The sequence below is a fragment of the Triturus cristatus genome, chromosome 6 (assembly GCF_964204655.1).
Source record: "Triturus cristatus chromosome 6, aTriCri1.1, whole genome shotgun sequence".
NCBI lineage: Eukaryota > Metazoa > Chordata > Amphibia > Caudata > Salamandridae > Triturus > Triturus cristatus.
The window spans coordinates 1,763,810,779-1,763,826,768 of record NC_140589.1 but is presented as its reverse complement, the minus strand read 5'-3'; the positions used below and the strand labels follow the sequence as shown (position 1 = coordinate 1,763,826,768).

The 15,990-nt window shown below is 43.1% G+C and overlaps 1 protein-coding gene across 1 annotated transcript in view; it reads right to left on the bottom strand.

Moving 5' to 3' along the window:
• LOC146821949 (inositol-trisphosphate 3-kinase B-like) overlaps positions 1-15,990 on the bottom strand; it is a 339,942-nt gene that overhangs the window by 258,677 nt on the left and 65,275 nt on the right. The gene's annotated exons all lie outside the window — the stretch shown is intronic.

Here is a 15,990-nt window from a genome sequence, read left to right as displayed (position 1 = left end):
TAGGGCTCTTACACTGCATGAGGAGTCTTCTAGTTGCCCTGAAGTTAACGGGACAAGCATCTGATACAAGTGCACCCAGTACACCAGAACAAGGCGAGAGAAGGTACGAGAGGATCTTCACGAAGCAGCACCCCTCCGGATGCCAGTCAGAGAGAAGCGGTGTGCATCAGGTCCTTGCACATCCTCTCTCACAGAATGAATTCCGGTACCATTGTTCCCTCTTACACATGTTCCGACAGCTGCAAGGAAAGGACAAACCTACACAGGATGCACATTCGCAAGTTCCATGAATCTCCTATCTTTTAACCCATCAAATCCTGTTTTTATCTACCCTGAGGTTTGCAAGATGAAGTAGAAGATTTTCTATAGGAAAGCATCCCTCTGTCTTCCACTTGTTTCCCTCCTGCTGCTATGCATGCATCACTGCTTTCAATAAAAAGTATAAATGCAACAATGTACAATTGTTGATGGCCTTTCTGTGCATCCTCGCTACTGCCCCTCAGCCGACACTTCCAGTGGGTCCATACGTAAAAGAAACCTATGGCTCATTTACTCCCTTATGGAAGAGAAAATGAACTTTCACATTGAAAATGTTCAGACCAAGTCGCCCACCCCGCCCACCAAAGCAGAAGACACACAAACCCTCAAGTATGTGAACAATGAAATAGGTTAAAAAAACAAACAAAAAAAACACATGCTCCCGTTTGATACTTCAAGACAATCAGTATTCACAACAAAGGAGACATAATCTGCTTTACAGCAAAATTCATACATTTAGACTAATTATTTCAGCAACAGTTAATCTCTCATATCTAGGTACTCAACACATACATCCCATTCACATGCATTTATGATGACTTCACTTCAGAAGGGACTGCTGGGGAATAGAGAACCAGCTGCTGTTGTTCGTGTGGGGCAGCCTGGGATCTGTACGTGGACTTACGGTCCATGAGTGCGTGTCTCGGAATCCATCTCAGCCAGAGCCAAGGTACAAGAGCAACTGAGCATGGTGCGGTTTTTATTCCTGCTCTGGTCTCATCTTTAGCCTTTACTCTTCACTGAACCAACGGAATTCCCCCGAATCCTTTTAGTAATCTCGATTCAACATGCCATACATTTTAGTACGCATGCCAACACTTTCTTCTTGGATATTAAATCCCAGCTCTCCCAGCCAGAGGGCACTAGGGTTTGGCCGCACAGCAGTGAAGAGGACTTGGGACACTTCACGTACCCTACACTAATCCCACACAAAAAGACTGTGGAGACTGCAAGCAGGCCAAACCAACCTCCTATTAGCACCAATATAGTTTGCGACTTCGCCCAATAAATGGTTTCATGCTAGGTTGTGACAGATGTTCCCTTTTAATTTGCATTTGGTAATACATTTCGAAACTCGTCAGAGTTCAGCAGGTTGCAAAGTGGTTAAAAGTTGGAGTCTTTACAGGTCCAGCTCAGACTTTCATCCTTTTGAGGTCGATAAAGTAAGTGCTGTTGGGCTATGTAATCGTTCACCATTACTTCCTGTTTGCAAGCCCTTTTGCGGTTGGCACCAGACAGAGGAACGCTGAAATGTCAGTTCAGTTGCAATGACTAATCGTAGGCCTATAAAATGCATCGCAAGGTAGGTCTCTGGAACATTCATTATCGGTTAACTAATGCACCCACCGAGGTTTAGGTAAAACACATGGTCAGTGGAGCGGACAATTCTTATAAATCACCCTGCTCTGGGGTATGTTGGACAGGTGAATCAAAGTGCAGCAAATATAACAGAAACCTCTGGCCCCTGAGTCTTTCAAAGAAACTATTTCATGCTGACCACTTGTGGACCACAAGCCCCAACCTCTCAGCAAGAGGGTTATGAACAGCAAAATGGAAGGATAGAATTTATCAGTTAAAAAATACACAAGTGTAAATCAAAAATAGCAGAATACAACTTAGCAGCTTTTTTTTTTTGCAAAGTGTAAATCAGAAACTCAATAGCCAACTTGCATTTATCAAACAAGATCGAATGCCCTCCAAGCTTCGAATAGTCGCCATTCTTGGTCAGAAAACAAGTTAACACGTCTACTTGTACCTCCATCAATCAATAAGGAGGCAATGCGTTAAGATACACCTCGCGAACTCAGTTTCCTTTACGCAAAGTCTATAGCGACCGATGCTGCTCACTGATGAGCCGCGTTCATGTCAATTGTGGACTTTGCAGAAATGCGCCATTTTGATGGAGTCCTCTGCGTGGACCTGCTGAGTGAGGCCGTGGATTTATAGCAGCGAGTAAGAAGTACAGAACAAAATGATAGAAACATGTTAAAAGCAGATGGTAATTCAGTTCCATGCAAAAGAACACTGAATAGATGCTGCATGTACAACTTCGTCAAATGAGATCTAAGAAGATGTCCCCGAAAGGTAAATAGTAGGTCGCCATCTTGTTCCCACAGGATGCAGTAAAAAGGAGTTTAAAGAAACCCCGTTATTGCACCCGTCAGTTCTGTGTCAGATTGGTAAATGTGTAGCTGGTTACTCCCCTTTGAAATTATGCGACGAAAGACACTCTGAAGTGACGCAATTTCAATCTACTCAATCCCAGTTCGGTCACAAACATCAATTAGCAAATAGCTTGGTTTACCAGGGCACTGGGAGCGAGACCCCGGGCGCAGGACCACTGCGGTGGGTAAGATCCAGAAACCAGACACATAATGGCACCGCACGCCCGCCCTCCATTTTAAATGATGTTGTGGAATGGGCATGGTTTATTGGCAGCAAAGCTTGCACGTATCAACAGAACTGAAAAAGAGCAATACTGCAAATTAAAAAATAACACGAATCTCTTCCAGGCATGGAAAACTGATAAGTTGGTAGACTACACAAAACCCCCCACAGCTAAATGCAGTGTAGAGAACTGTGGTAAAGTTTAGGCACGGTTAAAAACATGTGGTTCGAGTAGTTCCAAGAAGCGACTAAGCCACAGAAAACCTGCTTGGTTTGCGCACACACCATATCTTAGAACAGTGCAATTCAACTGGCTTTAGAGAGGCCTTTTTGCCTCACAGAAGCCCATAAAAGTACAAATAAAGCCCAACCTTAACTGTCATAGGTGAGCCCTAAGAGACCCGTCTCCACCCAGTCCACACCACTACCTCCCCCTTCTATTCTGTAACTGTAACATTTGGGCATCTGCAATATTCCCACCCCTGTAAAAAATGCTTTTTGGATCCTTCCATTGGCAGTTTGAGGTGTAGCTGAAGTGCAGGTTTGTCAAAAGCTTCTTTGTGTCTCTTGATTTTTGGCCAACCATTTTCAAATTCGACAAGCAATGGAGGTCTACCTAGGCAGTCTCCAGGTCTAGCAAGATCATATAGTACGGCTTAAAAACATCAGGAAGTACCAAAAAGCACCTTAAGATGAAGAGTATCTATGGTTTTGAAAAGGCCGACAAACAGAGCGTGGTACTAGGGGTGGAGGCATTCATTATAGCATAGGCACAAGTGTAGGTCTATGGCAGTCTAGCATGGTGTTAACAGAAAGCATTTTTTTTAAATGTTCATAAAATACCAGGGACAAGTTATGTATGGCTTGATTTCTGAAAAGGATACCCGATAATGTCCCATTTTTAGTTTGTGACACAAAGCAAGCCTGAACCACACAGTCTAGTCTCTTGAATTGATTTTCTGGAAAGTTACCAGACAAATTAGTTTAAGGAAAACTGCGCCCAGGAGAAGACACCGCTACATAAATAGCAGGCAGTGTTCATACTAAAGAACTAGACTATGGGTCAGGGAGGACTACTGGATCAACTGCTAATCAATAACACGAGGTGCAGGGAAAGTGAGTTTGTCCAGCATTTGACCATGTACAGAGGCAACATTTTGCATCAAGTTAACAAACAGTGGGGTACAAAGGCTTTTATGTTAAAGGAAGTTCATACAAGCACAATGTCAGATGCCAATAAAGCAAAGCGCTCTTTGACAATTGAGATCTAACCAAGGCATGGGGGTGTCTTGGCTTTACCAGTCTGCTTTGCCGGGTGTTAGGGATCCGGCAACCTTATGCCAATCCCAGCCTCTTGCAGTTTCCCCATCCTACCTCCTGCCAAAACTGGATGGAAAGGCAATACTGCTTTATAGAAATATTTTAATCATGTTCGGGGCTAGCACAGATTTTGGGGAAATTACAAAACTGTGTTTAGAGTAAATGTAATTAAAAATTGAGTAGGTCAGTACATATGCAGAAAAAACTAATATGAAATTGTGTCCTAAAGACAGTAGGATAATGGCCAAGAGGTAACTTGTACCACAAACAAATTGGAATAGGAACATGCACAAACAGATTAGGTACAGAAAACTGTTGGTACTGGACATGCTGAGACTTTTTGGGAGAGTCCCCGGCCTGGGAAAAAAAAGAAAAGCAATCTGCTCTATAAGCCTAGAATTATTCCTTCACACAGTAGGACAGCATGACATCGTTGGCTATTGTCAATGTAAAGGTGTTGGGCTCAAGATCAGGTCTGGCGGCTCAATGGACTACTGCATCCACTCATGATCTCGGGAACCACAATCTGATATTTTCTACTTTCTCTTAATGTGGGACTGGCTTCATCGCTTGACTCTGTTCCTGCCTTAGTGGATTCAGCTTCCATCTGTCTTAGCCAGCCAGGGGACCACACAACCTACAGCAATCCGGTGACCATGAGAGGGACACACTTAATCACTCCTATCAACCACAGGATTATTAGCCACCACTTTTCTACACATACAGCAAAACCACGCATTTTGCCATGCACACTCCCATTTAGCTGGGATCAACACTTTTTAATCCATCACTAGCGCACAGCCATCTCAAGCTGATATTTCCATCTTCATTTACATTAACAATTACCCAGAGATAATTAAGGCAACTGCAGTTCGCATTTTAAATTGTTCCTCTGATTTGACCCTCTTACCTCCTTATCCACACCCCATATAATCATGGCAACATCACCTGAAACCGCAACTCCCTCAAACCACATTGCCAAGACAGGTGTCAACGCTTTCAAGATCTCATATCCTCCAAAACTCTTGAAATGCTTGAAAGAAAAAACTTAACACACAATCTTGAGACTTCCCAGAATCCCTTTTTGGAGACCAATACCACTACATGTGGAATGATGCCCTTAAAACAGACATGCACACACACAAGCGCATAGGTAATTTCCTTACAAAAGACGTTTCGTGCATTCTGCCGGTCTAACATCCCATTTGCAGGAAAAATGAAAAATTACCTCCCCGTTGGCCTGCCAAGTAGTCTCGCAATTTCCATGTTCGACTATGGGAAAATCATATTACATGGAAGAGAAAATCCTAACGTTTGTTGACAATATCTTTCCTATCTCAAACCCCTCTTAGCTAGTTCACATCCAATCCATTCTGATTGCCCACCCCTTTCTCATCTTTACCTAACATTTAACACTGCACAACTCCGATTTCTACACTCCACACCCATCAACAATCGCCAACCCTTCTAGTCGCTCTCCTCCTCCTCCTCCCTCATGGGCCCCTACCATTTAACACTTCACTCCTCTACTCCATCCTCTCTTCCACTCCAAACACCTTCACCCAACTCAAACACCTCTCATTATCCCCATTACTGTTATGTACCCATCGACTACCCAGCTTCAATCTTCCATCCACCAAACACTCCAGCACGATCCAAACACCTACTCCCCTCCACACCCAGCTCCTTCAACGAGTCCACAAACCACCCCCCCCACTTTTTGCACAAAACCACCCTGCCTCCTTCAAACTTCACACCTCCCATAAGTCACTGCCCGATAACTCCCCAAGGGAGGGGGGGAGGGGGGGGGGGGGGCGAGACAAGGCGGGCAGAGTTTATTTTGGGGGGGAAGGGGGGGGTTGGTGAGACGACAAAAATGCTTCCATCATTCAGTCCTGCAGTCAAACAAAACGGCCTCCCTATTCCCCACCATTATCTCGTACCGTATCCCATCCTCACCCAAAATCACAACTTATCCTACAACCTGATCCCTACCACCACCCTTCCTCTTGGGTAAACTGAACACAAAACATGCCAGTCCCTCCCTTACTTGCATATAACACAACTGCCACTGTGCAGTTAAACACCGACAAGATCACGGAACACAACATTGGCATCCTGAGCCTCACTGAAATCTGGCCGAACTGTACCACAAACAGCATCAGCATTCTCCCACTCTCTTCCACCAGCACTGCCAGAAAGCAACACGCTGCAGAGGTGCCACTCTTGGCCCGATCAGCTCAAGATCACCTCTCCTCAAAGGTATGAACATCTCTATTCCACCCTTCCTTCTAAAGTCCACAACATAGTTGAAGAGGTACTGCCTTGCAATGCATTACAAACATGGTCCTTTATTCCCAGTTTCAGACTACGTACAATGGTAAAACCCTCCAACCATCTTTGCGATGCCATTCCAGGCTCATCAGTAAATCCCTAGCCAAACTGCTTCTCCCCATTGCACAATCCTGGTTAACTCATCATTTGAATGAAACTTCTTGGTAGGTGGTTCTATACGGTATGGATGCTCCTGGGCAATACACAGGTAAATCTACTCTAGTACTGAGTGAGGAATGCAGTGCATAAGGGTATGAAGAGCCACCCTCGTCCCAAACGTGTGGATGTCTAATGGTGAAACAGAACAGTTCCCTGCACACGCTAACAGTGTATCAATTGATTAATAACAGTGCGACAAAAGCTTGAGCCTTTGCTAGAACATGCGCTTCACAACCTGCAGCGAGTGGGTACAATGCACCACGGATTTTATTTATTCATGCCTGAATAAACTTGCACGATTACTAAATCCTTGTTTAAAGGACTCCTCATTGAGAAACACATCCAGGCTAAATATATTGTGAATAGGAGTGATTATTATTGGACACAAGATATGTGCAGTCTTAACTGTGTCAAACATTGGTCCATATTGAATCCCATTCGGGACGGAAATACAACCGGATTTAAGGATCTACAAGCAAGGAGTACAGCCCTGAAGAAGTCGCTGCGCACAACTGTAAGCACGACGAAACAAGTGTTCACTAAGGCTGTTGTGAATAAACTGAGGCGCATGTTCCAGCAGAGACTCAAGCTTTTGTCACACAGTTATTCATTGATACACTTAGCATGTGCAGGGGACTGTTGTTCAACTCATCATTTGACCATGGTCTGTTCCCAGATGGTCTAAAAAAAAAAAAAAAAAAAAAAAAGGATAAATGAAATAAAAAAGGGCCACATTGTTCGTCTCTTAAACTGAACAAGAAAACTTCTTTGGTTCGGACGACAAACAACTTCTGCCCTGTATCCACCCGGTCTCTCCTTGGCAAGGTGATTGAAAGTTGCCTAGCCTCCTAACGGTCATCCCACATCCAGGACAATAACCTTCTTGACTCCTTTCAATCCAGATTCCATGAGGGCCACCGCACTGAGACGCCAGTTCTACAGATTGTGGACAACACCCTCCATATCCTGGACATGGGCAATTTCGGTCTATTTGTGCTCCTCGAACTCTGCGGCGTTCGACACAGTCAATCACCAGATGCTACTAAACACCCTGAAGCATTGAATGGGTATTGGTGTAGTCCTTAAATGGTTCACCTCTTACCTAACTAACCGCTCCCAAATTGTAAAATGGACGATGGACGGCAGCCCTTCCATCATTCAGAATGCCAAATTTCTGGGATTCACACTCCGATGTCTGAACCTCCATATCTCCTTGGTGGCTAAGAGTACCGGTTTCCAACTAAGGCTCCTTTGGAGAATCAGGAACCTCATCCCTGCACACAACCCTGAATAGTTGGCCAGGCATGTGTGCTCTCTAGACTCTACTATGGAATTGTGCTCCTTTCTGGCTTTCCCAAAGTTTACCCAAGTCCCACATACAGCCCGCTGCATGACAGGACTCAAGAATTTCAGTTACATTGCCCCCATTCGACACTTTCTTCAATGGCTCTCCATAGAAGCGAGAGCTCACTTTAAAACTGCCTGCATCACTCAAAGCAATGCACTCCTCAACTCTTGTACCTTGCAGAGAAACTGAAAATCTCAGGAACCAGACGTGACTCACGAAACCCTAAATTGCTCCTCCTCAAACCTCCTGCTTCAAGCATAAAGGGTATATATGAGACAATCCTTCTCTGAAAGCGCCACAAGAATATGGAACTCTCCTGCTGAGCCCCCGCCTGACCACGTATGTCACCTAAAAAAAATAAAAACTCCAAGCCCTTCTCTTGGAAGGGAACCTTGCCTAACCCGCTCCTACCCTCTAATGCAACCTCTAAGAGCAGGCCAATCTCAATCAGCACGAATGGTTGTACAGCTTGCAGCACTATCCCACCTGCTGGTCACGGCTAGATCTTACAATAAATGAATGAAGTCATCTACCTCACAGGGAGGCCATTCCTGGTTCTCTCCACTTTGAATGTGATTGTATTTTTCCTATTTGTTATTGATACATTCTTCTTTTTTGTAAAGCAATCATTTTGTACCACCCGTTTGTCACTGCTATGTTTTACATTGAAAATGAATGAAGCACTATACCTCCCAGGGAGGCTAACCCAGGGTTTCTTTCCACCATTGATGTTACATGTTTATCTTCCATTTATTATTGAAACCTTCTGCTTTATTGTATAGCACTCTGATGCCTATGGGCCATGTCCACACTATATAAATTTACAATACATCTATAAATCTGCGTTGGTCTTATGGTCACTGATTCAGATCTCAACAGGTCCACTCATCAGCCTTTCGAGACAGAGAATAGGAGTAGCACCGAGTTGGATAACAAACATCTGGTACACAGCACCAAGAGGCCCCAAGGGATGAATGTGCGCATTATAAATACATGTTAAGACGAGAACGGCTATAGATTTGCACAAATTATTCACCTTTGGGGGGGGGGGGGCAAGGTTTGTAAAAATGTTTAATTAAGTGTGAGAGGATAAATAATGTGAGGGGTTGAAATATTTGGGACCATCTAGGATTTAACTAATTCAACTACTAGGATTGGCTGTATATTATTCTGGCTAAGAAAAGTGAGATTCCAAGGAAGGAAGGTGGCCAGTAACTTCCCAACTATCATTTTCAAAGTAAGGTGCTGGTTTGGGTGCCGCTATGAAAAGGTTTAGAGCTCATCTGTTTATCGAATGAGGTGCGCACAGGGATAAAGTTTACATCCAAGAATTACTCATTTGTGCTAACAAATTTAAAGATTAAATTACAGAAGCATGCTTACAACAGGGTTAACATGGTGCAAGCAGCCAACCAACAGTCACAACTAAGAAAAGAGAATTGTGAGGTAGATCACAAATCTGAAAGTTGGTTAACTTGGGATTTAACCGAGCCGTACTAACTCAAGTCACAGGAAGATGGGCAGACAAAGTTGCTGCATATGCGAACATTTGAAGAGGTGTATCGGGTCACAGGAAATCCTGGAGCAATCTTTGGAAAGGTCACAGTAATGCTATATGCAAGAGGTGAACTACTACAAGGCTAGGCCATTCCCCCAATCAATATCTTAAGTAATGGAAAACCAATGAGAAAAACGTAATGTGTTTTATCTATACAAGGCTACAGGGACTTTAAGATGAAGTTTGAAATTCGATGCATATAGGTCATAATTGGTGTATGGCAAAAATATAAAAACTGGTATTCTGTCGATAGACAAAGCTTAACGCAAGAGTTTGATAAATTTGGAAACCAAAATCCCTTATTTGCAAGTCGATGTAAATTAATTAATATGTGCTGGAATAACAGACAGTCTTCTATAATAACTTGTCACGTTTCAGTAAACCACTGTACAATTACTTTGAGATTATCTTGAATAAAAAGTCTCAGAACAGGAAGTAACATATTCCATACTGAACGTCAAGTACACAAAGAAAGTTTTTAGGACTCTCTAGAATGAATAATGCAACCATCGCTCTTAAGGTACCCGAAATTTTAAAGCCTCAAAACGCACATGCAAGAAATGCATACAATAATACAACCAACTTAACAGAAATCAAATGACTAATGGCATGACAAGGACCATTAAACAACTCAATGCACATATCTATAGTGATCAGCAAGGTCAGGTAGTGAAAGAGTAAATTCATTACTGACACCACCACCACCTGGGGCAACAATTAACATGACTACCCAGTTTATCTATCAAAACCTACCCATATTTGCCTTTACCTCGAAGATTAAAAAAAGCAGTAGAATTTGCTACACAACCCGTTTATGGACTCAGGAGTTAAAATCAAATTCTGTCCTCTACCACTTGAAAGCTTATTCCAAAAGCACAAATACTAGTTAACAGTAAAAAAATAAATAAATAAATAAATAAGACCTACAACGAATGGAATGCTATTGACTTCCATTAGTTCAAGTGTGTCAAAGGCACACCTGGGAGGGGCGGGGAAAAGGGAAGCAAAGATATTCAAAACATGTTTTCAGGCCCTCTAAAGAATATGAAAATTAGTTCCCTAAGATTCACTTTATGGAAATGTAATTTATGGATACTCTAAAAAAAGTAACCTGGCATGGATTCCAGGCATCTAGAACTGGAGGCTGTGAACAGGCAGTGAACCCTTTGATTGCAGTAACTGGCAGCTTGAAACCAGCATGCTGAATGGCTTTTACCGCCCACTTAACAGGTCACATCACACCAGCTCACCTTGAATTTTCCATCTCAAGATGCACTCTTTTAGTAAAACCACATGTAGCACTAATCTCAAAAACCACCTCATGACCTCTTCTGTTTTCAACATAAAGTAACTTTCCATTGTCCGGATCATTTTTTATTTACTTGTTTTAAGTACAGATCACATCAAAGAGGACAGGGTTGTTGCCATGTTCCATTCATTAAACCAGACCATTCTCAAATGTTTCCCTTCTAAAGCTTTACCCTACTCCGCTCTGGAAGGAGGTTTCACGGTTTACTCAGCAGTTCACTGCTGTCCTGATCATTTCATTTTTACAATATAGGGTGTTAATGTGTTTAATCAGGAGGCGAAACCCAAATGTCTTATTCCTGATAATGCATCTATTTCCCCTGGGTACAGAAATGGCCTACCCTTTACAGCAAGGGCCACCTTTCCAAACCACTGGTCACTACTTGAGTGCGCACTAAAGACGACCCTCGATTATTTGCTTTGGAGTTTAACTTTGGAGCGTTAAAAATACCCCACATCTTTCAGGTCACCATCAATAAAGCGGTCACCAGTAATAATGCTGGGGAGGACCCATAACACCACAGAATTAAAAAGCTCATGTTAATGGAGCAAAAAAGTTAGGATGGAAAAACCTGCGGCTGTACATTATTTACATTTTACAGAGACTCAGATTCAAGATAAAAATTCCACTCCCAAAAACCGAAACGTGCTTGTATATGTCCATAGGCAAAGAATTTGAAGGCATAAAAATACCCAAGGGAAATTTGAAGGCATAAAAATACCCAAGGGAACCGGCGACAGTGCAAGAATGCCAGGATTACTCCTGGTGAGGTTTTCATTATCCCTATACAAAGTGTTTACTCCAATCGGACGTATACCTATAGGAGGACTTCAACATCTCTGTTAAGTGAGCCCTTAAACTTTTCTTACATGTGAATTTCCATTACTCATTTGATCCATGATTAACAGGGCTGGTCATTTGTACTTCACCGCATGTTCTGTAAAGCTACTAGTACATTTAGCAGCATAATTTGCAACCGCCTCAGCTAATACGACTCAACCTTGAGTATTTTGTTCATCAAGCTTTTAGCCTTTCTATAATCTAGTAGCAAGAGGCTTGGGAGAGTTCTGTTCAGTTGTTTAAATCCTTATTTTTAAGTTTAAGAGATGTCTGAAAACGGAAATATAAAGTGGAGAGAACTTGGGTGTAATGCCTCATGGATTATATTCTTCTGTGTTCACTTGCCCCTTACGCGCTTCTGATTACTACAGATTTATCAAGTACTTAACATAATTCATTTTGTCTTGCTGTTCACTCCTTGCACAGACTATACTTGGAGTTCACCTTTTTATGATCAGTGCAGCTGTCGCCAGACAGGTATGTATCACAAGAGAGGGAACTTTGGCTCCGCCCACAAGGAAGCCAGCCAGGAGTATACATTTTGATTGAGCAGACATTGTATGCTTCCCAAAAGAAAAGTGCTTCTCCTCCACACAGCAGTTGTCCTTGTGTTAATTTACTCAGCTGACTGAGCTTGAACTTTCAGGGTCACATGCATAGCATTGCAATGCATCTTGGATAACTAGATAATTTACGGTGCTTCTCTGACAGCAGAGATGGGAGGAGGGAAGTCATTAAACTACAAGGATGTTAAGGTCTGGCTTGACAATGCAACTGTGACCTGCCTTTTAACCCACACCGTTATTATTCTACAGTTTTTTTTCTTCTACACAATACATAGTTATACAATCGGTGGTCAGCAATAGGCAAAATGGTGCTCTAAGGTCTATCACAAGTACAAATCAGTTATGGCAGGTAATCTTGCATGGTGCATAAGGTAGGGAAAAACCACCAGATCCCCACGTGTGTGGCCAGCAGACCACTTATGCTATATATACACACAAATCCTCTGCACACATTCAAAAGGAAATACATAAAATATCACAATGATGCTGGTCTTTATATTTTCAGGTGTCTTTAATTCAAGATCTTTAAGCCTTCTTAGGCAACACGTGTTCGTCGCTGTTACAGGTGATTACTCCGTGACTTCTTCAGGGCTGAGGTCAGTTTCAAGTAGTCTTAGTTCCGGTGATACTTCCAACCCAGAAGGGGTTCCTATAAGTTCTGCTCCTGGAGAAGTAGACGGATTAGTCTTGTGTCCGGAAAGCTAAATATGCTTCCAAATGTAATGGAGTTTCTTTTAGAAGAGCTGCCCCATCTGGCAGTATTAGGTAGAACCCTTCGGCTCTCCAGGCCGTGGCGTGTTCGCCGTGCAAATCAGTAGTCACTATTAAATGGTAATACTTCACATTATAATACAACAAAGCTTTAAAGCAGACCTATTGCCAATGGTTGTTGATCAAGGGCCAAAGCCAGAATGTTACACTGGTTTTGTGGTTAAGTTCCTGACCTTAGAGACACAAGACCAAATCTCCTGCAACATGCATCTAAGCCAACCATTGTGAGTATATTTTAAAAGTCAATCATGCGAAGGATTACGGCTGCTCTCAGTGTTACAGTAGGAAATGGGATCCTCAAGTGACCGCAATAGAATTTTACGAAAATGTGAAATTCTCCATTGTGGACTATACCAAAATTGGTCATTCCACGCCCTCTGGCCCCAAACCCTACGGCTCAGATTTCACCGTACAGTGCACCTATTCTAGCAGAGGGTGGCACAGTTAGAACAAGATTGGACAGCACACACGGCTGTCAAATCCAGTGACCAGAGCAAGCTGTTTATAAACTGTGCTGAATACACACGTCCAATGGAGCACAGTCCTGAACAGGAGCGTGTGCAATAAAGCAAAACAGCAGAGCAGGATAAGATAAGGACATGCGTGGAAAGCCACATTTCACTCACTTAAATTTCCATGACCTTATCTTAATCCTAATACGCTTATCTATAGGAAAGAATTTATTACTGCAATCTACTTCTTGACAGCAAACTCGGTCAGTAAAATGAAACTGGAGGCTGGGCTTCTACCCAATGCCCAAAGAAGATATTTACAGGAACATAATGCTGGGAGGAAAGAACCTCACAGTCTGAGGGGACATCCTGCCTCCGTTTTGTGCACTCTAGACCGGGTTGTGCAATTTCTGCCCACAGGTCGTAAGACCATGCACCACATGCATTTTTACCCCTCTTCCCCCTCAAAATCAGAGTGCTAGACTGTTGGGACAAGATACAGCCCAAGAGTCCCCCCGGTCACAGGGGAGGAGGACTATAGTCCCTTTATGGTGCCTAAGGCGACACTGCTTGTTCGTGCTCAAGTGAGTCTCCTATGACTCGGATCCGTGACTCTCCTCCAGAATTTGTGTGACGATTGTACTTACCATTCATTTCACAATTTTCAGCCATACCCTATGTAAGTCGAGTGAGGTATGGCACACAAGATGCAGACATCTGCAACATGGTTAGAGTCATTCTAGTGTCCTTGTCACATGGAGGAGTCCACGGGCCTGTGCCTTAGATCCCCTGTTAGGACCACTGGATGCCCATGGTAGTTTCATGTGCAAGCAATATTCAGTGCAGGCCTCAAGCAATCAACTAACCAGTTACATTCAACAGTAGTGGATTGCTTAAGGCTGGTCAAAAGAATCTTGCCCGTCATCCAGTAATGTGAAAAATAAAAACACATTGTATGAAACCTTGCTTTTGGGCCCATTTCACTTCCTCAATAACCTCTTCCCCCCCCCCCCCCCCCCCTCCCCCATTTCTAGTCGCCTCTATGTAGTTTACCCTCATCTTGCAGCATAAGTAGTCAATTACCATGATCTTGGGGCAAAGGCTTGCTGGCACAATATTATTTCGCATTACAATATATATCGGGGGATTCACAAAGCCAGGTTTGCTGCTTGCCTAAAGGCAACATGTTGCCTTCATTCCAGGCTTTGCCGTTTAAGTATCCGCCCTCACAGCCGATCTTGAATTTCCATGCTGGTTCCCAGGTTTGGAACAGTCCTCCCTTGAACACACAATTCTACTTTTAGCATTCATTTAAGAAGCACATACACACCTAGGTTTATGAGAACCGGTTGTTGACTTCACTGAAGGGTGTATTCACTATTGTAACTTCACATCCGCTTTAATATGTAGGTACGTTGATGGTAACATTTAAAGAAGTGTGTGATACAATATTTTAAAATCGGACACTAAACTACTTATGAACATTACATGGACCAGTTCTCCTACAGATGGCAGCTGTACCCCTCAGTCATACTTAACCATGACTAGGGGGGACCTGTCCAATCCCCATGGAATGTGTGCTGGATACAAACCCTCCACTCCTTCCTAGCTGATGCAACAGGGAGATGAACTAACTTCAGGAAGGAGACTGGACAACTCATGAGCCCACCTCTAGTGCTGGCCATCGTAAAGTATCAAGGAACACCGTTTAATGAGAAAGAGAAAATGCAGCCACCAAACGTTTCTCCTAACCTTCCGTGAATAAAGTCCTAACCTCAATCTGGAAACGGCATCACTGATGCAATGTCCGACTCGCTCTACTACGGACGGAGCTACACAACTTCCAAGCAAATCCCTTCACACACCCTTGATTGATCACCCTACTCTCAATACGTCAAAATATAAATATGGGCAGATGCAAGGAGTACAGAGCTCATATGAAAAGCAAGTTGTCACCAGGTATCAATGGCAGCAAAGGTCTCAACGTGCGACACATATGAGCAGTGTATCAAGCTGCCGCACTCTGTGCTATTGTCGTTCGTATGTTCCGCATCGTTGCAAGGTTCTAAATTTGGAGTCGTTTGACCGGTTTGGTCAACTTGTTTTTGCTACCATTACTGCCTGTACAGGTGTCCTGTAAAATCTGCAATTAGGCACATTGCATGGGGTGATAAGAAATAGAAAAACAAGGTTAGAAGAGATTTAGGAATGACTGGTCACCGGGACAATGGTATTAAAATATACCCTGCTTACCTTTCTGCCTGTGGGGACAAAAATCAGTGTGTGCAAATACTAGTACATATGCAAACAATCAGTTTCCTTTAATACCACATCTCCGAGCAAGTACTGATGGAGAGGACAAAGGCACAAGTTAGTAATTCTGGACTTCCTGATTAAGATTTTTCAAAGCTAGATTAGGAAGTGATTTCTGGCAAGGTTTGTGTGGCACATTGACTAAAGATTTGGTCTCCATTGTTGAGGACCTGTTTTTGCTTTGCTCCCTCTAACTCCTTAATAAACGTCCAGCAGCACCCTCCAATGGGGTGAAGGAAGATGGTATCAATGCTGTAATCCCACATGCATACACACCTGGCATCAATGCTGTAATCCCACATGCATACACACCT